The sequence below is a fragment of the Amblyomma mixtum genome, chromosome 3, assembly GCF_055824585.1.
Source record: "Amblyomma mixtum isolate Tamu chromosome 3, ASM5582458v1, whole genome shotgun sequence".
Lineage (NCBI taxonomy): Eukaryota > Metazoa > Arthropoda > Arachnida > Ixodida > Ixodidae > Amblyomma > Amblyomma mixtum.
The window spans coordinates 134,615,494-134,640,360 of record NC_143014.1 but is presented as its reverse complement, the minus strand read 5'-3'; the positions used below and the strand labels follow the sequence as shown (position 1 = coordinate 134,640,360).

At 52.9% G+C, this 24,867-nt stretch overlaps 1 protein-coding gene across 1 annotated transcript in view; it reads left to right on the top strand.

The window, feature by feature from the left end:
• Positions 1–3,782: 3,782 nt before the first annotated feature.
• LOC149352002 (Ig-like and fibronectin type-III domain-containing protein 2) overlaps positions 3,783–24,867 on the top strand; it is a 197,760-nt gene continuing 176,675 nt past the window's right edge. The window contains exon 1 of the mRNA XM_089581241.1: positions 3,783–4,177. The gene's annotated coding sequence lies outside the window, so the exon portion shown is untranslated. The remainder of the gene's footprint in view (positions 4,178–24,867) is intronic.

Below are 24,867 nucleotides of genomic sequence, written 5' to 3'. Positions count from 1 at the left end.
AGAAACCGAGAAAAGATAGGGTCTGCAAGTTTCTTGGTCCCGAGGGTTTATCACTGACGCCCACAATGGTCGAGCAGATCAAGATGGCGTAGCTTTGAGAGAGATAGAACCTAATAAGGAAAAGCTCCCTCATTAAATTAATGACATTGCTTTGAGCTGCTGATTGATTGAGCCGTTAAAACCACCATAGAAGACAAATGGGGAACGCTTGTAACGAGAGCAATAACATTAATAGCAAACAAATTCAAGACTGCGGACGGGAGATCTGTGGATTTACTGATGGCTGTAGTGAAATCTTACGATGTATGACAAAATTGCGCTCATAGAGTCTTTCCCGTTGAAAGAAATCTTTTGTCCAGAATTGCTGGGTGTGCTTGCACATCATGAAAGCGTTGAATCTTAGCATCATAGAATCCTAAAATCATAAATTGCACCGAGACAAGTTAAACCTTCAGTCAATACTTCGAATGCCGTTTTACTCATTCATTTTCTAAAACCACACTGGTGACATGCTCGTATTACTGAAGGATGACAGGCGAGCAATACGCTAGCCTCAGACCCTGGCTACTCGTAGACATGTGAAGTACCAATGGGAATGCCGAATGAGAATGCCGAAAGAGACCGGTTTTGGCTCAACATGGAGGCTAAATAACAGCGCTGTGGCTCTCCGCTCTCGATGCATGATGAACGGTTTTTGTAGATGGTCACTACTCGTGGCATGACTCCATCGACCGAAGCCTACTTACTTTTCGCCTTCTCATTTGTATTCACCGGTCGAGATTTAAATTTCCCGACATGTTCTAATTTTGTGAGCCATAAAATTCACGTAATGCCCTATCACCCAGTGACAATAAACTGCAAGAATTGAGTAATACTACCTTTTGCAAATGAAACACGAACGGAACAATAAAAAAAGCGCGAAAAAAATATTATTGTGATCGATGCAGGTTAAATAACGTCATCTTGTTTCAACAGATACTTGCGCACAAATGTAAGTTTTTTTACACTGCGCAGCATATTTGTCATGACCATTATGACCCCATGACTGCAGGTTTCTTTCTACTGCAGTGCTTTGTCAAATCTTAGCACATATTGGCTCGCCCTCAACGTAGTTTTCTTTTTATTAATACTCTCAGCCACTGAGGGAATACAACAGGAGTGAAAAAACAAATCGCAAAGTAAACAAGTCCTCAGTCCGCTAGCGAACGTTTCGACAAAGGGACTGGTCCTCTAGTCGAAACGTTGACTTGCAGGCTGAGGCTTCCCTCCTGCCCCTTTTTTATTTTGTATTTTATTGTCAAGACTCCCATATTCAAGCCTTCTCTCTACAGACGTAAACAGTACAACAAGGTAAAAAAAATCATATAAACAGGCTGGACATTGTGATCATAGGTAGTGTATGTAAAACAAGTAGAAATGCAGTATCACAAGCGCAATGCTCAAGCACAAAAGCCGAGTCATGTCAGAACAAATTTTATTTCTAACATTGTTTACAATGTCGACGGTCACAAAGGCACAAACATTCATTTGCATCACAAAAAGAAATTACATCATATTGCCCTGCGCCAGTGGCATGCACAACTTTTTTCTGTGCGCTGTACATACCCGCTTAGTAATGAATATGATACAGCAGAATCTGGTGCTCTTCCAACGTTAGAGAGCGCGCGAAAAATAACTGACTTTAAACACTCAATTAGTTTAGCCTGTAATGGAATAAACTTGCGTTGGCAATATCTTGATGTTTCGTTAGTTTTGATTTTGAAGTAATTCTGGTTTAATTATCTTCAAGAAGTTGTACCTGGCTCTGGCTTTGAGAGTCGTTAGCTTCGCGCAGCTGAGTTGATAAGTGAATGTAGCCGTATTTATTACAGATAAACCTTGCAGCGACTCTCTGAATCCTGTCGAGTTTGAGGCAGTTGGTCGCATTGTATATGGATCCTATCCAATTTCAGTGTATCGAAAGAGTGATCCTACGAAGGTTTTGTACTCAAGGCACTTGCAATACAGAACGGCATTTCGCACACTGCGTCTTAGATATTGCAGTGACAGTGTACAAATGACTCGAAATAAATAATTATTCTGTTCTACAAAAAAGCTTTGTAGTTCACGTTATCAGAATTAGTACTCCTTCGTATATCTGATGTAAATGGGCACTTATTCATCGGAATTTTTGCCTGCAGTGACAACGCACAGGTGGGCATGTGTGTTAAGGATTCAGTCTCGCTGAATAAAGCCATATGAATAAGCCGCTACGGATAATAAGTACGGGTACGAATGCTATTTCCGCCTGGGGCTGGTTTTTTAATTGAACAGCTTTGCCGGGATTATGGCGATCAATATTTTTAACAACTCTACAACAGCACGCGTGATATAGTATGTAAGCTTCATAACTAATAAGGGAGTAATTACTCATTGACATCCAACCGAGCACAGCCAAACGGCTACAAAGGACAGCTTTCTAGCCACCTCGGGGGATTCCCCTAAAACATTTGACCAACACTGTTCCCACTTCGAGTTATTGATCAATTCGCTCTCGCCCTACCATAAGCTTGCCGTCCCGGTTAGCTCAATTGGTAGAGCGACTGCTCCGGTGAAGCGGTGGTCCCGAGTTCGAACCCCGGACCAGGACGAGTTTTTCTTTAAAAGTTTCTGAGAAAGCTGTATGGCTGTCCTTTGTAGCCGTTTGGCTGCGCTGGGGTGGATGTCAATGAGTAATTACTCCCTTATTACAAATCTACTCCGCCTCGGGGGATTCCGCTGGAACATTTGACCAGCTTCGTAACTGATACCACGGCTGCTGCTCGAGTACTGCATTCCATTCTATAGTCCCACGCTGCTGCCAGTGTCCTACGGACCGTATTGGTAATCTGTTATGTCATATTACGTAGCCTCGTACCATAGCGATTCGGAATGCAATTGACCGCATTATATACACTATGCGTGTTCTGCTGCATAAGTAAACAACCCCTTTGACAGCTACACAGCACCTAGACAAAGTCGCAGTTATTGCGTTCGCAAATGCACGAAAATAGATTTGGTAAGTAAAAAACGCCCGTAGAGTGAAAAAGGCCAGCTGAATCCTGCAAAGGAGGGGAAGTTTTGGCGCATTGGCAGGATATACTGTACGACGTCAGATGAAATGACAAAAGAAAACAGTCTCGAAGGTCTGCTTTGTGTGTTTTGTTACGGGTTGTCAACAGGCTAATGCGCCTCTTGCCGTTCACTGGAATATTTCGTTCTTATTTTTCTGCTGCTGCAGCGATCGACTGTAGGCAAACTGAACCGGCGCGAAGCAAGACGCACTGCGGCTCGATGAATCACACACGTACCCAGGCAAAGGTAGCGATAGCCTACGCTTTCCTGGCACTGATAAACGCGTGTTTTCAATATTAGCAACGCGACAGCCATTTATATTAAGTCAGCTTGAACTTTTCTCCGAAGCACGGCATTTCAGCGGTGCACCGGCGACTCAAGGCGCGCACGTGATGAGTCACGACCTCAGGCAGAGCTCGTCTCCAAGAAAAATTGGCCCGAGCGAGACAGAAATAAGAGGAAGACCCATGAAGGGGAATCACAGGGGCAGAATTGTAATGAACGGCCCGCTGTCAAACACCACTCGCAGCCGGTGGGGGCCACCGCCGCAGGCACCAAGGGGCGAGCGCGTGGCGGCGAAAAGCGCAGCGTGCGAGAGAGTTTCGAGATTGAAGGCGAAAGAAGCGAAACCAGCGCGGCGCTGCCGTCGGGCGTCGTTCCGCTATGGCGGCGCAGGCCGTATATTCAATCGCTCGCGGGCGGCCGACCTGTTCAGTCAGTGCCATTCCCTCGCCGAGTGCGCGCGCGGTGCCTCCGAAAACGCTACCGCCGTTGGGTCGACGCTGGGCGAGAGGGACACACTCACTGGCCAGACTGTGCAGAGCCGCCGTCCACTGCCGGGTTGACGAGCGCCGTTGAGCAGACGACGACTTCCCGCGTGGCCTTTTTTCCGAAGAGGGAGGACCCTTTGGATTTCCGGGGGCTGAAAAAAACTCTGCCTGTGATCAACCGTTGTAGCGCTTGTCGGTCGGTCACCAGGTCGTTCTGACTTTTGCCGTGTCCAGCGGACGGCGACAGAGGAGGGATCAAGAGTTGGCGCCAAGCGCAGCTTTCCAGGAGAGAGCAGGAACTTCCGCGACGCTCGGTGAGTACTGATGGCTTGCTTCGAACGTTCCTCTCGGGGGTGCTGTCAGGGACGGTCCCACACATGTCCCCTGTGGGTGGCTGGAGCTGTAACGCGTGGATGTTGCTCTTTCACGTTAGTCGTTGATCCATGTGTCAAGCAATGATTTGTTTCTTTACCATGCGCACCCATCAACATCGTCAGCGGATTTTTCGGCGAACTCGAAGTTTACACCTGTCAGAACATGAGAGCGACTTATCGACGGCACTCGAGAACTCGTACGTGCGTTGACTTAAAATTGGTTTGCTCTAAAGTTGATTCTTTCTGAGCACATGACGTATGCATCGGTTTTCAGTTTAACGCCCCTACAAACACATTTTAAGCTTTATTTTTTTTTTTTTTTTGGTGAGGCACGAACTTCCTATAGGGAGTCCACGAGGTCTTCTGATTTAGCGCGGTCTTTCAGTATGCGATTCACGTCTAACGCTCGATACACGCATGAGGTGCGGTAAACGACGCCATACATTACGGATAAACCCTGCGTGCACTGTAGCACTGCTCAGCGGGAAGGGTCAACCGACCGAACGCAGCTCACATGCGTAACCACCGCCACTGTGTTTCGTCGAACCCTTTGACAGGAAGTTTATTCACTGCATTCGAATGGAGCAGAGCCATTTTTGCGGAAAGTACGCAGACTACTAGACACTGAGCGTTGCTGCTCCTTGCGTCCTCATTGTTTAGAGTTAACGCGTCCGTTCCTTTTTTCTGCGGTGATCAAGCCTGAGAAGGCAAAGAATATCAGTGCTTTCAGTGAGCGCTCGAAGCTCGCTATTCACTGAATGTGTAGAGGCATTGAGCTCCCGCCGGCTAGCTTCAGCCTCGGCGGATCTTCTCCAGGTCCTCGCCGTCTCCACGCGTCTTCTCTCATGCAGTAGCCGCACTGGTCAAATCTTAACGCTCACTGTAATTCGCATGCGGAGACGCTGCAAATGAGATGCTGACTATCTCGGTTTTGAGCTAACTTTTTCACACTTTATTGTCTGGTGTCATCTTCGCGAAACGGTTGCTGTATGCTGTTATTGCTTATTCGACGCCCGTATAACAGAAGCACTTTCTTGTGAAGTGCTTCTGTTACAGGACGTATGATGCGCCAGTCAACTGTGTTGTCGTTATTTTTAAAAGACCAGCGTTGTTTTGCCGCGTTTCTATAGTGCATTAAGATTTCTCAAAAAACTTAAAGGACCACCGTGCTTTCGTTGTTCGCCTGTAACGTTAGTAACATCACGCTCAAAGAATGTGTTCATAAATTTGCTTTCACTAAAACTACTCCACACAGCGACTGAAAGCGGGGGAGGGGGAGCCAAACCAAAGCAGGCTCGCAAAGAAGGACACAAGAGTAAATCCGCATGCGGCAGCACTAATAGTATGCATAGTCAAATTATGAATCCACACCTCCATGCCAATACTCTGCGCAAATGATGCGGCTCGATCACTTTCCTCATTGGCATCGCCTCCGGCAGTTAAGTGGCATTAAGTGCAAGAGTGCCGTGGTAACGACAAGCGCGTTAGCATAACGCTTATTTCCTGGGCGTTTTTTTATTTTCTTTTTTCCATGGAATTTATCTTCTTGATTCTCCTTTATACTGGCTGGCCTCCCAGTAGTTAGTGCATGGTCGTCTTAACTACCTGCGCGTCTGAAAGGTGCGGAGACTTGACTCAGCCTTTAGTTACTCCCCCACCCACCGCCTCTTATCTCCTCTTTTTCTCGCGCCTGATTCTCTTCCTTCTCGTGCTGCGCCTTAGCTCGATAGTCCTCTGTGTTTTTCTGCGGCAGACATACGAGTGTAGACGCTCTATAGAAGTGACGAGTCCCAGAGAGTTCGCTTTTCCTCTCTCGAGATTCCTGTGCAGAGACGTTGCCTCTCCAAACGCTTTAGCATCCTTCATGAAGTGGAAGAATCAAACGAGCGGCGACTAGAAGCCTGCACTGATTGGGCCGAACCCGGACATCTGTACCGCGTATTCAGCGAAGCAGAGCGGGGTTCAGTGGACGAAGCCGTCACTCGTGTCTTTCCAACGCGAGTGTGAAGTGACTAACTCTACCGCCTCCATCTTCTTTTTCTTTATCTTACGATGACCAGTTAGCAAGCTTACTTATATGCCAGCCTACTTATCTCACGACGAATAGTCAGCCAGCCCGCTAGCGAATACGAGCAGAAATTACTGCATTCCTAAACGACTCAGTCTGTCGCAGAGTGAGCCTAACCTTCGACCACTCAGACAACGCATGTTTTTCAAACGGCCCTCTATTACAGCCACTCTGAGCCCGTACTGACCGGAACGATCGCGAAGTGGTCAGGTTTATAGCGCGCATGGCTGCAGACCGACTGCTGCTGCAGCTCGTACCGGCCATCATCACCTCGGTGCTGGCGCTGGTCGCGGTGCTCTGACGTATACGCCTCTTGTGCAACGGTGTTGGTGCGCTATCTAAGCGGTCATCGCGCGCAGTGCGCCTGGCACAGTTGAAGGCTGCGCCTGTTCGCGGAGTGTTGCGCCCAGCGCGCTCTCAGTGTTCCCCTGTCCATTGGAGGAAGCGCACTTAAGGCGGGGTAACGGCGTTCAAAGGTCGATCTGCAGTACGATATAGAAAGCAGCGCGAAAGCACACAAGGACAAGGCAAGGTCTTTATTTGTTTTCGCGCTCTTATGCCGTTTTTTTCCCTTCATTATCTCTGTTATTATTACGTGATCATTAGCTGTAGCACCAACAGCTCGAGCTGCTGCTGCGCTACAGTCAGATGGCGTGTTGCTCTCGTTGCCATTGTTGTTGCCGCTATAGCTCTGAGGCACGCATAATGTGACCATTCTGGGATGCTTGACTCCTTGTGAGTGAAATTCATTCGATGAATGCGAGCAAGTCGGCGTGTTTCTTGCATTTCATTACATACGTGTGCCGTATTTCGAGCGGTCGGTCTCGTTCGATTTGCCGGGGCATGTTTAACGTGACCACCCAGCTTTTCACCCACGCGTTATAAAGATGCCACTCAGAAACGTTACCTCTAAACGTACCCAAGGGCGTCGCTATCTGTACCGCTCCTTTTCTGGATCGCGCACGGTGCTCGTAATCCTCAGAAGGCAGAGAACTTGAGCGAGGTCGGCGTCTGACAGCAATGCGCGCCTCGAGTGCTGTGCAATGCCTCGCGATCAGGAGCCCCTGCTGCGTGAAGCCCCTGCGCTTCCGCACACCTGCAGGATAGCGCACGCTACTGAGTGATCCAGAGAAGGTTGTGGAAATCGGTTTCTCCACACTCTCATCGTCAGTGTTCTTCACGGCCGAGGCGAGTAAATCTATCAAAACCTGAAGGAGAGGAAATTTGCCGGATATTCTGATTGCCAGTTTCGGTAGGCGTGCATCTGTAGTTCGTGCCTACGCAGCTTCCAGTGCGAAGGGTTGTCTGTACGTAAGCCTCGCTCCTGAAGTGGGCCTCTTACTCACGACAACGGAGCGCGACCTTCGTCAATTCGTCACCAGCGAGCGCTAAACACAAAGGCCAAGTTACGGACGACGTTCATGCAGAACGTTGTGCCCGACAGCTGGTCGGGCGACGCGACGCACTGCCTTCGGCCACGCACCCCGTTCCTTAGTCCGTCACTGAGAAAATAAAAAAAAAAGCGCGGGGGCGGCGACCGAAGGTCGATCGCCCCGCTGTGCGACCACGCTCTCTCCTTGTTGCCGGGTGTGCGGTGCGCGCGACCTCGCTGCCGCTGATGGCGTCCCAAATCGTTTTCTACTTGCCTCCAATGCTCACCGAAGGCGACCCTCGAAGCACGGTTTAATAAAACGCATCAAAATAGTGATTTACTCGCGCTGAGAAACACCCGCAAAGCACGAGACCTCACTTGGTACAGCGACATTCTTCGCTGACAGGGATCGAGAGATACATGGGGGCAGTGGTCGATGGGCGCTCCGTGTGCCGTCGTGGTGACCGGGTCGGCCGGGGCTGTGGGCGTGTGCCTGCCTCTCAGCGCGGCCGCCAAGACAAAGAGCGGCGGCGGTGCGCAAAGGAAGGGCGGCCACCGGCAGCGGCTCTAACGGGGACGTGGCGCCGCCGCTACCTCTGCCGGGGCCGGTCCCTGCGGGGAAGCGCTCTTGCCGGCCGTCACGATCGCCTCGCGGCGGCGCCTCACAATCCACGGGCGGCCACAATTGTCGAGTCCGCGACCCAGTATTTTTCGCCGTATAATCGAGTCGAAGATAGTCTCGCGCTTGCGGGCCCGATCACGCGCTCCGGTTTCGAATGCGCACCCAGGAAGCGACCTTCTTGCGAACAATTTCTTGGTGCGCATTAACTGTCCGGTGCATAACTGTTACGACGGGCTCTGGAGCCTACTGTATTTCACTCAAGGCTGCCGCCATAGTACAGCGTTTGAAGTGTGTAACGCATCGCTGTGCTTGCACTACATAGTCACTAAGTCTATTACAGTGCTTCTCCCCTTACAAAATGCTGTCTTGCACCTGAAAGCTGCCTTTGCAGGCCCACGAAAACAAGTTATCATCGTCAATACTGCTGTAACAGTCGACGTTCGACAGACATTTCCGGTGAGATGTCCGCAGAAGCTTTAGCTCTACAATCTACAATAGCTGTATCCAACCGGTACTCACCTATGGGGCAGAAACATGGAGGCTAACAAAGAGGGTTCAGCTTAAGTTAAGGACAACGCAGCGGGCTACGGAAAGAAAAATGGTGGGTGTAACGTTTAGAGATCGGAAGCGGGCGGACCGGGTGAGGCAACAAACGCGGGTTAATGACATCCTAGTCGAAATCAAGAGGAAGAAATGGGCTTGGGCAGGGCATGTAACGCGAAGGCAGGATAACCGCTGGTCCTTAAGGGTAACGTAGTGGATTCCAAGAGAAGTCAAACGTAGCAGGGGGCGGCAGAAAGTTAGGTGGGCGGAGGAGATTAAGTTAGCGGTGATGCGGTAGCCGCAACTGGGAAAGGGCAGGGTTAATTGGAGAGGCATGGGAGAGGCCTTTGCCCTGCAGTAGGAGTAGTCAGGCTGACGATGATGATGATGGCGTAGTTAGCTGCCGGAATCTACTGTCACTTGCATCAGCACAAAGCGCGAGTCTTCCCTCAGTCTGCCAGAGTTAGTTGGTTTACTCATCGTGGCCCTCCTACTGCACACGCGCTTGACCGCCGTTTCGTCGTTGTATGCAGGCAAATGGCATGCATGCTTCTGCGTGCACAGAAAACATGGAATGTGCAGACAACTTGGAATTAGTACTGAACACCGGCGGCAAAAGGTGTGGCGTGGTACATATATTCACGATTGGTACGCAGGGAGGCTCCAAAGCGCGATGAAGATCGGCATATCCGGCGCGTGTACCACGCTACGCGTATACAGTACAGAAGGACAGCGCTGAGCGGGGAGGCGGGATCTCGCACCGCGTCCGTCGGTCGCGCGCACCCACGCGTCTGGCCAATGAATCGCTCCCATTTCGCCATCGCGCGAGGCGAATCGAGATTTAGGTGGCATGCCGGCGGCGGGCGCGTGCCGCCCCGAGCGGGCACCGGAACTAGTTTCCGAGTTTTCTTTCTTCTGCGCAGATCGCTCGGGATAAGGTAGTGGTGCGTGTCAAGTCCCCCTCGCGGCCGGCTTCGTTTGCTAGTTTGGTTCGACTTACATTTCGGTTTTAACTGCATCGAATCACTGTACGCATGGGCCCGAGTGGACTCGCCTATACAGCGAAAGGTCCGTTAAAAATTGGAGGGGCACTTACGCTCCGCCTTAAGGGCATGACGCGATAGCATTACTGGGTTAATGCTCGTATATATGCGGAATTGGTCATTCTTTATACTTCACACTCATAGATCGGTTTGAGTCCCCGTATTACTCCTGGCGCAGTGATACAGCGGTTAAGCGACGTGCCACTTCCCTGCCATGGCAGGTGCTGCCAACCGTGGGGCGTGTGCGACCCAGGAAGCTCTTTCCGAGCCACCTTTCGCGACCAATCATTAATTTAACTGCCACCTGCCACGGTGGTCAGTTAGTTCACAATCCGGTGGGCAGGTTGTGATGACGCCACAAGGTCACGTGACCGAGATGGCCCACTTAGATTGCTTCTCCGGGAATTTTTCGCTCATAAACGCCAACGACGACGACGATGAGGCCGGATTTTCCGCAGAATGGAAACCTTAACGCTTCCGCGTTGAAAGGTACAGAAAGGGGCGACAGGTTATAGTACGAGCCCGGGCCCGCTACTGTTGCTCAATGGCGATGGTGCTCCGCAAGTTGCAACGAGGCTGTGGTTCCGATCCCTACCTGGGCAGCTACGAAACAGGAAAATTAATCCCGAGCAATCCACCACGACCTGCCTCATAGCCCGCTCCGTTGCTTTCCCACGTAAAGATCCATTAATTATTACGAGTCCGAAGCGAAGCCCTGCCTACAGAGGTCGACCGGTTCGGTGCACAGCACGAAATTCAAACTGTGCATCGGTGATGAGAAAGCATCGTGACTGCCTCCGTTTTAATTGGGAGGTGCCGCGATCGTGGTTCTGTGCCAAGAACAATAGGGTATTTGAAGGGAACCATCAAGCGGCTCGCAGAAGGCCCGTTAATCGGCATTACTACTTCCGAAATTTTGTCGCTCTTTGAATCCGCGGCTCTCTAATGACCTAGCACTTTTTTCTTCTTTTTTTTTCGCACCCGTTTTGTTCACGTCGTTTGGTCACACCTGACTAAAAGTAAGACATGATGTTGGGCTAGTCGGTTCATGGTTAGAGCGAAACAAAACTGCGCGAAGAAGACGGGACAAAAGAAAGGCACGAATACACACACACATGTGTGTGTATACATGTGTGTGTGTATTCGTGCCTTTCTTTTGTCCCGTCTTCTTCGCGCAGTTTTGTTTCGCTCTAACCTGACTAAAACCTACAGTAATAAGCCCCGAGAAGTGATGGGCGGGGTCTCTCACTACGACAACCATTTTTTCACTGAAGTTTTCTTGCTTGTACACAGGTTTCAGCCCCCTTTGTTCTCTTCTGTACACACGGAAGTCAGCCACTGACGACTTTTCAGTAACATGTGCTCTTTGGGCGCGTGCTTCATACGTGTCCAACCACTCGACGAAGTACCACTGCCTTCGCTGAGTGAAAATGGACCAGTTATTAACCAGCCCGGTGTGCGCCAATCTTTCAGCGCTGACGGAGCGCTGGCTGCATTTTTCGCACTACGCTTTCGTATCCTTCTGCGCTCGTCGCCACTTATTTCAGCGAAGAAACCTTTTTTTATATTTTTTCTTTAGGGTAGACAGGAACTAAGAACAACGCAGACACACCCGTAAGTGCAACGAAAACAAAAGATAAGAGAAACGTTGGAGAAATAAGCGTCCCAAACCCTCACTGAGCGATTGGTACACGCAGCGCTATCAAGCACAGCGTGATGGCCAAAAGAACAGGGAGCAGGAAAGCGCATAAAACGAGAGGCCGCTCGCGCCTTTCAGAATCTAGCGTTCCGGCCGGCTTCATTCAAAATTGAGCGCAGCATGCGCGCATATGTGTGTCAGCGAGCGAACTGACGAAAACGAGGGACGGAGGGAAAGGGAGCTGAGACTAGCACGCGAACACCGGTTGAGCTGGGACGCAGGCAACAGCCGGGCGCGAGAGAAACCGAGCGGCTAATGCAAGTTACGGCGGCACGAGCCCCGCTGTCATCTCTCTAGTGGTCCACCCCGTGAGCCTGACCGCGGAGTGCGCATCCGCCGGAAAAGGAGCCTCTCCGCATGTCTTACCCCCGAGGCGCTTCGAGCTGCGTGCGGCGAGCCCGTGCGCCATATATGCGATCGTTGCTGGCTCCGTGGTTGCGCAGGCTGCTTTATCGCGCGCGCGTGCGCCGGCTCCATTTTTTCTCCAGCCGGTTCTATTGTCCGGCCTCGTCCGCCGACGCTGGCGGCAGTTGCGAACCCGCTGTGCCCGACCGTACGGTTCTTTCCTTTTCTTTCGCTATTCGTCGTCTCCTCCGTCTTTCCTGTGGTGCGCTACGCGTGCTTGTGCGAGGCGACGCCGTGCAAGGACCGTTCTCACAATCCCGCATACGCGTGCGGCGGCCTTCCCCCGCGCTGCTCTCTTCCACTAGAGCGGATTTCCGCTCGCTCTCGAGAGCGCTGTATAGTGCCAGGAGCGTGCGTCTCTGGACCGAACTGACATCGACGAACGTCGAGAGTCTACCCTTCAGTTTACGCGTGAATTTTTACGTCGCTGAGCAGTCGGACAGGCTCGAGTGAGCGCTGTTCAAAGTGGGCCATTGAGGCACGAGGAATGCTACTGACGGCACCCTGGCGAACCAATATACCATCACGCGCCTCGCCAGCTCAGTGTGTCATGTTAGTCAGTTGAGACTTACACGGTGTTAAAAATTTCTGCATGGTCTCGCGCCACTTACGAGAAAAACACAATGGGCGTGGCTTCTGGCGCCTGTTGAGGTCGCCGAAACCGACCACCCGGGTGAGTAGTTGGCGCGGGTCATAGAAACGGGCGTCCAAGAGGGGCCCTGCCGCCCTACCCTATAATGGTGGCAGAAAGGTTAAGATCACGCGCTCAGGGTAACACCACCTTCGCTGGAACAGAGGGTCAGGAAGGGTCCATTCATCTGTTGAGCGTTCATGCCGACCAATACTCGACTTCCTCGTCCGCGCAGAAAGGAACGGCCAACAGAACCAGCGCGAATTTCAACCTAGCGCAGCAATAACCACGGGGCGATGTCGTCTTTTGTGTAAGATTATAATCTCATTCGAGACGTTTCACACAGTACAGCGCACCGCCGCTTTGAAGCAGAATTGGGCGCGCACAGAAGCCAAATTGGCTCACTTTTTTTTTCTCTCTCTCTTTCCACCAGACGCGCGCTCACGCAGATCCAGAAACCTGTCGCTCGTGAGTTTGTAAACAGTGGCGCAGATTAGTGGGTCAGTCGAGGAAGCTTCTGTCCGTCGGTAAATTGCCTGCCGCACTGCAGCTCCAGCACCGCCTACATTTGGGCCTCGAAGAGGGAAGCGTACACGGACACACACCACAAGCAGCACTGCAGGGAGTGGTTACGAGCTTCGTTTCGGGGGCCCGACGCAATCATTGTCGCCTTTCTTTTGAGCGGGGCTGCCTTCTTTTCTTCACACGCGCGCGCGGCGTCTTCGCGACCGCCCGGCCCGAGACAATCACGCGGCTGCCCAGAAACCGCATGTTTTTCGCGGCATCGACTCTCGCGGGCATTGGTGATGCCGCCGACGAAGGGAGCTATTTTCGAAGCGCCTCCATTAGCAGTGTACGGCAGAAGGAATTAGCCGTGGTCGCTCGGCGGCCGAGTCCGAGTGCCACTCGCTCCGCTGGTGAGACGCGGAAGAAGGACGGCTTGCCATCGGGAAGCCCCTGAAAATACACGCTCGCGCACGCACGCACGCGCGCTGTTGCTACTGCTTCGGCGCCGTCCGCGTTTGTTGCGCGCTGATCGGATCGCCGATAGCGCGGCTGCGAACAAGGTCGTCGAACAGCGCTCTGGGAACGGAGAGCTTATTTTCGAAAGGCCGTAATAAAGGGGCGGGGGTGTCCTTCTACTGTCGAGCGAAGAATTGTCTCCGCTTCCTGGATTTTGCTTTTGGACGCGCGCAGAGAAGCAACCGCGCAGTCGCGCTGCCTCGATCGTGTTCTGCTCTCATCTTTACCCCCTTGCTCCGGGTGGGTGCGTTCGCAAAAGCCATCCAGGTTTCGTTGTGACTTTTTCGAGAATGCGAGAACCACTAGTTTATTAGATTAAAAGCATCAAGGTAATCAACGAGGGAAATCAAACCCCCGCCATAGCATTCTCGCATCAGGTTTCATGATCGTACTGTATTCACTGCAGCTGATGCAGGAGTGCGGCGATTTCAGTTTTACGGCGCCGATGCGCGGTTTTTCAACGTGCAACCTGAAATATGAATATCATGGCAAAGAGTTCACATTTTATTCATTTCATTTCGCGCGTATAGTTGTCGTGTCCGGTCGCTGTGTTGAATGCAGCGAAAGACGCACACGGTACTTTTAGACTTCGTTTATTTAAAGCTGAAGAGGGTGCGACCAGCGTCGACCGAGGCAGGAGCCGAACTGGCCGCCCGAAGAAAGGAAGGAGTGGAGAAGCGTCCACGGCAGGGAGTGGCTTCCCAGAACAGGAGGAGGGTGCGGGGGCGCACCGTGGGGGGGCATCCGGTGACAGCGTGCGACGAGGGGCAAGTGTCGTTAGGAGGAGGATTGAGTGGTCGTTAGGAGGAGGGCGCACACACACAAAAGCAATAAGGGGACACAACACTTCCTTCCCCCTTAGAAAGTTGCCTGGTATCGTGCAGGGGGTCGGCGCTCACGCGTGGAGGCGCGCTGGCTTTGTGCGCTCGGGGGAGAAACACTTGTAGGCTGGCTGTTGTTCGCTGTGTCTCCTAGGTCTGTCCTGGGCGAAGTCTCTTCTTCCGGGAAAAGGTGCCAGGCTATGTGGGAAGATGGTGCACGTGTTCTCTCCGCTGGCGGACAGCTCTCAGACGGCGTCGTAAATCTACGCAGCTGGTTGAGATGTCGGCGTGCTACTGTGCCATGTATGTTGACGAGCCAAGAGCGCAGGCCTATGCGTCTGACAATTGTAGCTTCCTCCCAGCGTGGCTTTTTCAGAAACTGTCGGGCGAGGACGCGCTGCCCCTCATTAAGCGTGCCGCAGCGCGGAATTGCTTTTTCTTCCCGGAACGTCTCTGCCTTTGGCTCGGGGAGGATGGCTGTGAGCTGGGTTCGCATTTCACGCTCGAACATCATTTTCGAGGGGGTCTCGCCTGTTGTGCTCTGAACCGTCGTGTGCTGCTTGAAGAGAAAGCGCGCAAGGCGGCGCTGCAGCGAGCCTGTCTGATCTCTTTCAATGGCGCGTTTTAGCTCGGCTACGTAGCGCTCGGCTTGTCCGTTTGTCGCTGGGTGGTAGGGGGCCGATGTAACTGAGGAGATCCCGTTGTCGCGATAAAACTTGAGGATCTCCGCAGACACAAACGGTGTTCCGTTGTCCGACACTACCTTGCGCGGCAGGCCGAACGTTGCAAATAGTGATCGGAGGTTGTCAATGACTGCTGCCGAAGTCGTCTGTCCCATTTGCCTTATCTCAAGCCACTTTGTGTAGGCATCTACGACCACAAGGAAAGTGCAGCCCTCAATTGGTCCTGCAAAATCAATGTGCAGTGTGTGCCATGGTGTGTCTGGCTTTTCCCATTCTGGGACAGGAGCTTTCGGCGGGGCGCTCCGGCTGCTCTGGCAAGGCTTGCATTCTCGCACCACTGTTTCGATGTCGTTGTCAATGCCAGGCCACCACATGTAGCTTCTGGCACACTTTTTCATTGCAACGATGCCCCGATGTCCGGCGTGGATGAGAGACATAGCTTGTGCGCGTAGTTCTCTCGGCATCACAACTCGGGACCCAAATATGATGCAGCCGCGATGGGTGCTCAACTCTGTAGCTCGCCTGCGGTAAGCGTCGAAGTTGTCCCCTTTGAGTTTATGCACGTTGCCTTGTTGAACAGCTGTGTAAACTAGCCGGAGAGCTGCGCACTTCTGCGTAGATGCTGCAACTGTGCCTGCTGTAAGCGGAGGTTCTGGCAGTGCTTCGAACATCAGAACGTCTCCTGGTGGAAATGGTTCGTCAACAGTTGCGTCTAGTGGCAGACGGCTTAGCGCATCGGCGTTTTGATGTTTGCCGCATATCATCACGCCTAGTGGAGAAAACCAATTTCTCCCTAGAAGGCTTGATCCTGTGCCCTTCACAACAAGCAGAGGTAGCGTATGGGTCTGGCCGTTGTAGTTAACCTGCACGTTGGCAGAGCCCAATAGTGGCAGATTCTGTCCTGACCACGTTCGCAGGTGCGTGTCGTCTTGTTGCAGGGCGGGTGCGTCAGATGGCCATGAAGTTCGGAACGTGTCCTCACTGATCAGAGTACAGGCTGCGCCGGAGTCCACCTCGAACTTAATCAGCTGGTGATGTACGCTTACTTCTGTAAAAATCTTCGGTCGCGTGCCGAGATTCATGGTGTTCAGGTCGTACAACACAGATGGTGTTGCTGATGTTGCTCCATGGAGATCAGATAGCGGCGTATTCTCTGCGGCGTTGACGCTGTGATTAGGCTGGGAAGGTGACTTTATCTTGGCAAGTCTCCGTTTCGTAATGCATGCCCTTTCGATATGCCCTCGCTTGTGGCAAAAATTACACGTGGCTGACTGGAATCGACATCCCTGGGGGTTGTGTTGGTCGTCACACCGCCAGCAGCGTTGTGCCTTTTTGACCGATTTAACAACAACAGAAGGCTTGCGCACCTGGTTGCTTGTCTGGTGTACCGGCTCGGTGTTCCGGCGAATCCCTCTCTGCTGGTGACCGGCGCTCTCCGCTCGAACGGCGATGTCGTAAGCTTTGCTGAATGTGAGGTCCTTCTCAGCGAACAGGCGCTGCTGCAGTGACTCGTCACTCAGTCCGCACACAAATCTGTCGCGTAACATCACGTCCAAGGGAAGCATGGTGGTGTTAGCAGAAGCTGCGTCTCCCTCCTGCCCGGTAGCTGTTGTCGACAGCGTTCCAAAATTGCAGTCGGCAGCGAGCTTCTTGAGCGCGGCTACGTAGGCGCTCACAGTTTCTCCTCCCAGTTGATCTCGTCGTTGGAAGCGAGTCCGGCTGTAGACCTCGGATGGCCTTGGGTCGTAGTGCTTTTGCAGCGCTTTTACGATGTCGTCGTAAGACACTGCCGCTGGTGTGCTTGGCTGAATAAGGGCGCAGACAGTATCGTAGGTCTGCTCCCCGCACAGCGTCAGCAGGTTGGCCCTCTTCAAGGCTGGGTCTGTGATGTTGTTAGCTTCAAAGTAGAACTGAAGGCGTCCAACCCACGATGACCACGATGAGCCGTTGAACTCTGGTATCTGATTGGGAAACCCTCGCGTAGCCATGGCTTGTCAATAGCGTTGCGTAGCGCGGGTCGAATCCACTTTCTCGTCGCCACTGTCGTGTCCGGTCGCTGTGTTGAATGCAGCGAAAGACGCACACGGTACTTTTAGACTTCGTTTATTTAAAGCTGAAGAGGGTGCGACCAGCGTCGACCGAGGCAGGAGCCGAACTGGCCGCCCGAAGAAAGGAGGGAGTGGAGAAGCGTCCACGGCAGGGAGTGGCTTCCCAGAACAGGAGGAGGGTGCGGGGGCGCACCGTGGGGGGGCATCCGGTGACAGCGTGCGACGAGGGGCAAGTGTCGTTAGGAGGAGGATTGAGTGGTCGTTAGGAGGAGGGCGCACACACACAAAAGCAATAAGGGGACACAACAATAGTATAATGGGGCAGCCTTGCGCACGGGGTCATTGAATTCGTGATGGGACGGGCAAGCGCGCGGCGGAAAGCCGTCACGGCTGAAGCTCGGAATGGGCCGTGTAGCGGGCACCCACCGTTGAATCTCTGCAGAAGAAGCCGCAAGAGCTTCTCCAGACAACGCGAGGACGGGGAGAAAACCACCAGGGAGCCCAGCCAACGAAAAAGCGTGCGTGGACACGTGCACACTGCCACAGCAGACAGGCTCGCGGGGGCAGCCGCTGCCAAGGCGGAACCAAGTGCTGCGCGCAGTCGGTTTCGTTCTCAGGCCGTCTTTCATTAGCGCGGCGAAGAAAGCGCTTTGTCCTTCCGCCTTGCCGTTGGCAGCCGCGCGCACGAGTAATGTGTATACACTTTCTTCGCCCATTTCTCCAATGGTCTTTAAACGGCCAACAGCCTCCGAGAACGGCACGCTACGCTTTTAGCCCTGCCTTGCCTGTGCGTATACACATTCCAGCAACGCTGGAGACTTCCGTTGCGAGCTGTCAGGGAGTTCGGCGAGTGTTGCCAGGGCGCGGCCGGCCGCGCTACTGTTGCCGAGCTGCTGAGAGGGCGAGCGGACGCCGCCACAACAACTGAGGCGCGCGAACCGGAAGCCAGGGTCGAGAAGCCCACGCAAGCGAGCGCGTGTCCCTGGGTTACCGCCGCTGGTCTCGGGCGGCCCTTTTGCCTCTCCCTTGTGTCGCAACCGCGGCGCCGTCGGAGCCGCGCGCGATGCATGTCGCCGCTGCCAATCTGGCAACGAGCGGACGACGGCCGAGCCAGAGTTGGGGGCCACCAGCGCGGAGGGAGGCAAGGGAAATTTGGCAGCGACATTCTTTTCTGAAGAGCGGCGCGCGGCACTGAGCCTGCAGCTACAGCCTGCGGAAATGGCACGGGCGTCAAATGCAAAGAGAGGCAGGAAGAGGGAGGCGGCGAGGCCAAGGCTCCGCAGTGCTCGCGCCTGGTGGCCACGAGCTGTTGGGAGCAGCTCTTCCCACGGGGTCTCTCCGGTTCGACCAATACTGCGCGCGCATTGGAACTGTCAGTCCGCGGCGCGAACCAGTAGCGTTCGCGATGAGCGGACACTACTGGTCCATCGTGCGACGAGGAGAGTCAGCTTCACAGCAGCTGCAACGCGTGTAAGGACTCATTGTTGGGCCCGGCCCAGTACCACCACCCGACGGAGCAATGGCAGACGACTGCGTACATCGCCGCTTTGTGCAGTCGTTGGCTGTACGATTACAGTGACAGGAAGCTTGAGCATTACCGAAAGTATCTAGGTCAACCAAAAAGGAACGCATTAAATGACGAAAAATATCGGCGGCTACTTACCAAAGGAAACACGCTGGTCACTCTTCCCTTGTCACACTGCATGGCTAGTGACATTTTGGAAAGGGGTTGCACTATTATGCCGCGGGTTTGGCAACCAGCGACAGGGCTGTACTAGCTGTACGGAGGAAGGAAAAGTCTCTTTCTTGACTGTACACTTGCTAGACACACCTCAGCGTTTCGCATATTTACGTGAAACCTCTATGTAGCCTGGATTCATGGAGGTAGCCCAGTTCTACGATGTGGCCCAATACCTCGCGCGCAGAACAAGAAAGAGTGTCGAAGAATGTCGGAGCTGAGATGAGGAGGTCGCTAAAATAATTCAGCGTTTCTGTGTCGTTGGTCTGAGCGTTTTTCGTGCGTTAGAGCATTTGGACGATGTCGATGACGTTGCACTTTTTCGTCACGAACATTCATTCGTCTGCCTGCAGACGCAGACTGCACGAGTAGGACCTCAATGCTCGGGCCGTCTGCGTGTCGGTTGTTTGCCGCAACCCATTGGCTGCTAAAAAGAAATAGTGAAATTTAAATTCCAAGGTCGCACTGTCTGCTCTTATAGTTCTTCAACTTGCATCAAAATCTCAGCACAGGAGGGTTTCTGCACTTTGCCTCCATCGAAATGCGCCCCAGAATGGAACCCGCGGCCTTGTGCTTGTCTACAGTACGGCAAATAGTCCTCCGAGCAACAACGGAGTGTGCCCGTTGACAGTTTCGGCGAAGAATGCTGGATATGATTGTTAGTTTGGTAATAAAGGTAGTGAGTGTGCCGGCCGCTTTAATTCATGCGTGCCCCGTCTGCGACACCGTTTTGAAACCTTCTTGTGGTTCCTTTCGTGCGGTTTTTAATGAACGAGTCACCCTCTCTTTCCTTTACTTCTTTCATTTATGAGAAACGCCGGGACCTGCACTTTCGATCGTGACAATTAGAGGACACTGCGTGTTTAAAATTAAGCTGTGCACAGCCTGAGATTTAGTACACTCGAGGCTCTGGAGCAAGGGAGTTAAAAGCGACTAATGCCGCGACGATAAGACGCCTCTCAAACGGTTCCGTATATTTTTATTCTTCATGACGCTTGTGAAGATTGATAGCTGTATACGTGTGAAAGCAACATCACGGTATACGCCAGCGGAAACAGGCAGTGCCATGAGGTCTAACATGCCTGAATATACAGGCAGTCTGGTTTCCACCTGCACCATATAGATCAACAGTCCACGCACAAAACAGTGATGTTCCACTCGGGGAATTTTCCATCTCTGTGCGGAATTTTGGGTTTAAAATTGGGCCTAAATGTTTGTTATTTAAGTTTTCATTGAATTCTACTGGGAATAATTATTTCCCAGTGAACATATTACGAACTGCCTCGATAAATTTCGGGGCTATCGTTTCCGTTCATCGCGAAGAACAGCAAGGATTAATAAAAAAATATACCAAATAGCGCTGGGAAAAAATGTTAAAGTTTTTCAAACTGCCGCAGGGAGAAGTTCCCGCCCACCCCTCACACACACACAAAAAAAATACTTTTCCTGATCTAAGTAAAGAAAATTTAGGTTATGGCATGGCACGTCACTGGTACAAAATACGCTGCCCGTGGTCTGCCGTGGTTCGCATTGCGTACCGTCGTGCAAAGTGGCAGAGAAGCTATGTCAGCCTGCTGAATTTCTTACTACGAATGATCAATGACTTCCCCAAACGACTCGATTGTACGCTCCCTCATGCCGAAACTTGCAAGCATTGGAAACCCGAACACTGGCTGCGGAAGTTCGTCATCTACGACACCCGCGATGACATGCCTGTAAACGCCGGACATGACAAGAAAACGTGTGTAGTCGAGCGACAGACAAGGCCGAACGGTTTACCTTGCGAGGCTAAATAAAGGCTTAAGAAGAGGGAGAGCGTCGTCAAGTGGTTCTTTGGAATACAGCCACGCCGCTGTCGGCCCGAGGCGCCGTCGGGCAGAAGCTGCATCCGGGTTCGCTTCTCCGTTCTCGTAAGTTCTCCGTATTCGTAAGAAGAAAAGGCAGCTGCTTATAAGTTAGCTCTGATAACGTATACGTTATCATAGCTAACATCTAATTTCGCTCACGAGCCATGTGCATGGCTGCGGGCGTCGGTGCATTAAACATAATACTTCCTGCTGTGCTGTGGACCTCAGGGGGACTAACTTCCATGTGGAAAAGAGAAAAGACGAAGCCATGTTTCAAAGCTGTACGATAATGAAGCCCACCCACGGCAGCTGCCCACGAGCTTATCGCAACGCGCCGGGCCGCAGTGCGCCGCCATCTCTCGTTTTTCCCTCTGATATATCCTGAATCTCGGTGCGCACAGTGTCTTCGGCTCCAAATGTTAGCGACCTTAGAGGAGCATAACACAACACTTCAGCCTCCCACTCGTTGAAGGCGGTGTTAAGCAATATAACAGAGCACGACGTGTCTTGAATTCGAATCCAGTCCTATTGGGAATGTACTGCACGAGTGAGACCTAAAAACGAAAAAAAAAAGGGGGTGAAAAAAAATAATTTCCATACATGCATGATTCCAACGGCCTAGAGAACCAGCGGTCAAAGTGAATCAAAATTTAAGGTGCTTTACACGTAATCGCGCATCCGAGCTCCCTTCAATTCTTCATTTTCCAGAACATCCCTCGTTTCTGCGACTGCTAGAAGCGGGGAGCTTTCTCCGTTCAACCAGGGCACTCTGTCGCGACGTGGACTCGCGTCCTCGAAAAACATGCGCTCCACGCGACACACGTCCCGGCCGCGCGCGCGCGCACGCACCATGCGAGGTATCTAAAAACAGATCCTTCGAGAGCGATCGCGCACGTCGTATTCGTTGCCAGAGGCGCACAAGGACAAGATTTTGTCTTTTTCCTCTTCCCCCCTCGCAACCTCGCCCTCGAAAGCCCTGTTCCGCTGGCGTCCGAATCAGCTGCGCGTTTATCTCGCTCGGCAACAAACGTGTGGCGTTGCTTACCTTCGCATATGCGCGGTTACGTAACGAGCGGCGGGCTCACGTGACCTGCACGCCAAGGGAACAGTAATTGGAAGCAGTCTCATGCTTGTCCCGGCGCCATTAGTATGTAGCGCCGCGCAGTGTTACTACCTTATCGCGTCACCCGTTGCTTACCGCGTTGCGCTCCGATCTGCGGTGCCCCTTTGTTCTCATTTTAGCTGTACCCTGCCTGACTGGCATGCCGCACTTATTTCAACTTTTCCCCGCACCTTCAAGGTTTCTTTTGAGACGGCTTAACGCGTCTCAACAGCACTTCAAGTGTAGTTCCACCTTTCCCATGCATTCTTACGACCATTTTTCGTGTCATTCTGTTTCGAAATGCTTTTCATGTTGCCTCTTTGAGAAGACAAACCTCTGGGTGTGGGCTTTCTCGCCATCCGGTCGCGCACTGTGATGGACTCACCGGCCACTCAGGGCGACGCCGTCTCGTCTCGCGCTTCTTCTCATCTGTGTCGTCCCCTAACAGTCTGCTCAAGCGGCACGGTTGTTCAGTATGAAACAACAACTATGCCACGTCTTTACGTTGTTGACGACGCTAGAACCGCAGCCGGAGCCGATACCGTGCGTTTGAAATAGCAGTCCGACTCACGCCCTCGCACACTGCGCAGACATTTGGGCCGTTTAAGAGTGACAGAGGCGGGCACACGGTACTAACACTGTGGCAGCCGCGCGCAGGGGTTTCGCTTCGCGCCTCTAACAGTGCGTGCCTGCCTCAGTCCAGCGTCGAACACGCGGGGCTCTCGTCGAGCTCTTTTTGGAAGAGGAATACGTATAGCTTACTGTGTTGAGGTGGATCGCGAGACACAATTTTACAATTACTTCCCGGCGTGCCGCGCGTGTGTGGTGATAACAATCGCGCGCGTAATTATAGAACGCATTGCGCCTCCGTGGGCCGAAGGCAATTTTGACTCGCACGGGCGACTCTGAGCCGAAAGGCCCGGTTCTCACGCGCACTTTCTTTCTCTCTTCTGTTGCCCCGCGTCTTCACACGGGACGAAGGATACGCTCGCATTTGGTTACATCAGCGTATTCCACGCGCGTGCGTAGTCTGCGCGCGCACACACACACCGAGCGAAGCTAGCTCCTCGCGTGCGCGCCTCCTTTCGCTCACAATGCCGCGAGACAAGGGAGAAGGGCAGGCGCGCTAACGAAGCGGGCAGCAGCGGCGTGGCATGCGCGGCGCGTATGTGCCGGCCCCTCCTGGCTCCTTCGCTCGGGGCGATATTACTGCTCGCGTCCGCGCCGGACTGTGCCTCGCGAGGACGGCGGTCTGTTGCTGCGCGGCCCGTAATGACGACAAAGTAGACCACATGGCCGTGTACGCGCTCTACGTTCGCCGAGAGCCGCCCCGTTGGTCGTCCGCGTGTGTGTGAGTACGGCCAGTCAGTCGCCCACCCTTGTATAATAAAAAGCGGCGCAATGGGCTCGCGGGCCGTTCCCAAATTTGTATGCAAAGAAGCGTGCACTGTAAAGTCCGTGCCCTCCCCCTCTTCCTCCCCACTTTGAGCCTCCTGTTCGCTCTCCTCCCTTCTCTATCTGATTCGCGATGGCCTTGCTTGTGCACGCTGGCCCGTGCCTGCCCGTGAAACGAGGTGCGCGAGATTTCCAGCGCTGCCAGAGGGAGAGAGCCGAGTCCGCACGCGCGCTCCTAATATGCCCAGCGTCCGCCGACGAGAGACAATGCCGGGGGTCGCTTCTATAATGCGTGCTACTTTTCTTTCGGATCGGGCGCCCCGCGCGAAGTGACGTGGACGGTTCTCTGCGCGCGTGGAAGGCAGGCGATCGCCAACCGCCCCTCCCAAACCGTGGCCTTTCATTCGCTGACCATTACCTTTGATGACGAGTTCAGTTGCGCAACTTAGGTCCGAGGCGTAGTTGGTACACATGCCTGTGGCCGCGTATGCCTACACTGTGAAAGGAAACGAGAGCGGGTGACGTTCCGGGCATATAACGCCGAGAGTGGAACGAATAGAAAGCTCGGCACGAGGCTAGGCGTCGAGATATACAACCCAGATTATCTCATTGAAATGACCGCCTTGCATATGACCCTCGAGGAGAAAATCACAGCATGGACACTACAATGTCCTGCATCACCGTCCGACCATCCTCCGCCAAGGCCTTGACATACAGTATAGAAAAGTCTAGGATGTATCACCTTGCACCTCATTTTTGTCTTTGACATTCGACCACCGTGAAACATGCGTCCATCCCTCATCACCGTCGTACCTATGCCCCACAACAGGGTCCCAGAGAGGGGCCCTGCATGCCGTGTAGCCTGAGGATCCCATCCCTTGACACGTATGCCCCATGAAGATGCTGCCTTCTCCGACCGATGCCCTGGCTCGCGAGTAGTCGTTTCTTCCCACTGGAGGATTCGAATTCAAAGGACGAGTGAGTCACGCACCGCAAGCACAGATAAGGCAGAATCAGAGAACTACATCATTCACATATCCTCCTCTTGCCCCTTCGCCCACACCTGATCCTCCGTCAACCTGCGAGTGCTTACGTGCAACAAGCGCTAATTCCTTTCCTTGTGACTCCTAGAACCACAACGCTCCGAAACGCCAGGGTCACACCCGCTCTCAGGGGTATGTGGCACGTATACGTGAGCTAAGCGAGTAATGGCGAAGGAGAATCCCGTACGTATATTGATTAGAATTGTACAAGTGCCTTCCTTCGTGCTCCGCCGTGTAACGTCGTACTGCCTAACTCTGCCACTGTCCAGCTCATATTGGTCGCACGCCTTTTGCCTGGACCGACTATCACCCCGCAGAAGTAAGAAGGTTTCTCAAGAGACGCAGGACTAGGGGCAAAGCAGAATGCTGCCTCTCGTTCGAACTGTATTCGGGAGAGGCAGACCATTTCGATGGAAACGAAGCCGAAGCTTACAGCGCCACTTAGAGTTGGAGGTTTTATTCTATTTTGTGTAGAGACTGCATCATTATTGGCCCGTCTTCTATAAAGCCCTTCTGGTTGCACTACCTCGTACACGTGCACACGCGA